We start from the raw sequence: 2,776 nt of genomic DNA on the forward strand, positions 1-2,776 counted from the left end.
GAAAGAGTGAAGAATTGCATTTTCTATCTGTTGGGGAGATGGATTTATGATTACAGTGGGGAGAGGGGTAGGTGGTAGCAGGTCCAAGTATCCTGAAGTGCTCTCATGGAGTGTGAATAAAGATCTACATGCACACATAAATGCACACACACACATGCACACACACATTCCCTAGCTTAAGCGTCCAGGTTCTTTGGATCTCTGGGTTCTAGAAGATAGGAGCCAGCCTAACAACCTGGAAAGGAGGCAGACCTGAGGTTACTGGTAGGAGCACAGTGGAGCAATCGAAGATGGAATTGGTGAAGACAGTTTGTGAGGGCAAGTGAGAGGGTCACCAGAATTCATCAACAGCGTACATCAATCATCCTATTACCATGACGATGACATCGAGGTCCCAGGAGGATCCAGGAGGAGGCTGTTTCTGAACCTAATGCAATTCACTTGCAAAACGAGTTGATAATGACAGCTTTCTGTCTACTGAGAGGCACTTGGCAGGATTACGTAAGACAATGCTTCTTAGGAAGCTTTGAAAAGTACTAATTCCAAACAAGTAGAGAAGCTTATAAAATTCTCATGACAAATTCCTCCTCACCGGCTGAAGGCATAAAGCTTGCTTCTGGGGGGAAATGGAGCATTACAAATTTTAGGTGTAGTCTGAGTTAACCAAGGTGCTTACAGAGTGAAACACCTCACAATCAGATAACCTCGTTATACAGTTTCAGGTGAAACTGTATTTGGTGACATCAGTAGAATTTCCCTTGAATCATGGGACTGTCAGCAAGAAAAGCACACAGTGAAAGCTCAGTTAAAGTGGAATCAGGTGAAGAGCCATCAACGGAGAATCAGGAGAAATGAATTATCATACCAGGTGTGGCAAAGCATGGGCCTGTGTGGACCATCACTCTGCCTCTTTGCTCCCCTGAGATAAAAGTGGCATCTCTTAGTCTCCTCCACTTGTGGCATTTCGTGTGTGCATGTGGGTATGTGTTATAATGTTTATGGGAGAGGCAGGGCCTAACTCGTGCTACACCCTAGATTTTGTTTTCCTCTTTCCCAACAGCAACACATTTTCATGAAATTCTTAGTGTGTTGTCTTCTCTTTTGAGTTTCCAAGGGCAGGTTCCAGCCAAATGAAGAGCAATTCTACAAGCCTTCATTCAAGTGCTCATGTATTCATTGAACATGTGCTGACTGATTATTCCTCTGACCTTATCCAAGTCCACTTGCAGCTGTACATTCTCTGACCAACCAGAAGAGAATGTATATTTGAAGTTCAAGGACTTGCATTGGGGGAAAAGTGTGGGTCTCCATTTAGTTTCCAGCAACCTGTACATGGCTAAGGAGAGACCAATGCTGGGAGCTCTAGGAATGGGCCTGTTTCTCTCCCTGGAGGATGTGTATTAGGCAGGGGTGGGGGGGATGTCATGTGGAGGGAAGGCCATGAAGACGCAGAAGTTATTAAGAAAACATTTAGGCTTAGGGTCTTTACTAGTTCAAAAATAAGCCCATAGTGGATTGGGAGGGAAATGGATTCAAGTAGACATGATGGGTTAACTCAAAACACTTTTAGAACACAAACTTGCTTATTTCTCTACGGAAAATTTTCTCCAGAAAACTTTTGCAGTCAGATTTCTCAGCAAAGGCAACAAGAAATAAGATAAACCATAGAGGGCCTTGTGTGTGTTTGTATGTGTGTGTGTGTGTGTGTGTGTGTGTATGTGTACAAGGTCCTGCGAATGTCAGTGCAACAACCTGGAAAAGACTAATTTTCCTTCCACAGCATATACTCTGACCCTCATTCAACTCACCAATCTCTGCAGCTCTGCAGTTCATGCAAAGGGATGTGAAGTATGGAGATATCATCCTGATTGCCCAAGGAAGTGCATCTCTTCTGCCATACTCCACCAGTATGGACTGTGTAAACTTGGCTAAGTTACCTACCCTCTCTGGGCCTCAGTTTCTTCATTTGTAAAACAAAGATAGTAATTGTATGTAGTCTACAGGAGTAGGATGAGAATTCAATAAGATACTTCATGTAAATCATTTAGTACAGTGCCTGAATTTTAGAAAAGGTGAAAACAATGTTATCCCAGCAATAAATAGTATCACTATTATTATTTTTACTATTAAAACTTTTATAGTGTTTTATACCCCCCACATCAATACACATCCCACCAAATTATTTACAGTTTGTATATACTTGTGAATTTCTTGTGTATTTACTTGTTGGGATCTCCCACTAAATGGAGAACTCCATGAAGGCAAGGACTGGGCCTGTCTCCTTCATCACCCTATTCCCAGTTCTTTGCTGAGTACCTGACTTACAACAGGTGACTTGTACACATCCTACTGGATGAATGAAGGGTTTGAAGCAGTGGTTCTCAACCCTATTGCCCACCAGAGTCACCTGGATCGCTTTAAAAATCTTGACCTCCAGCCCCAGCTCCAGAAATTCTGATTTAATTGATCAAGATTGAGGTCCTGGCATGAACAGTTTTTAAAAGCTCCCAGGAATTCTCCTAGACGGCTTGAGTTGAGGCTGCTTCAGTCTCAAAGATCATCCAGGCCAGTGATTTCCAAACTTTTAACTTTATTTTACAGTAAAAATATTTTTTTCACTATAACCCCTTAGGTTGAAACCTAATGCATAAAAGAGAATGAAGCAGGGTGCCCCTGTAGAGCTGGGGAAGGTGGGCCCTGAGGCTCTCCCTCCAGCCACTTGGCTCTGAGGTGGTTCACAAAGCCAGCAAGCACCCAGGGACACAACTTGCTGGCA

The sequence above is a fragment of the Lipotes vexillifer genome, unplaced genomic scaffold, assembly GCF_000442215.2.
Source record: "Lipotes vexillifer unplaced genomic scaffold, Lipotes_vexillifer_v1.1 scaffold1469, whole genome shotgun sequence".
NCBI lineage: Eukaryota > Metazoa > Chordata > Mammalia > Artiodactyla > Lipotidae > Lipotes > Lipotes vexillifer.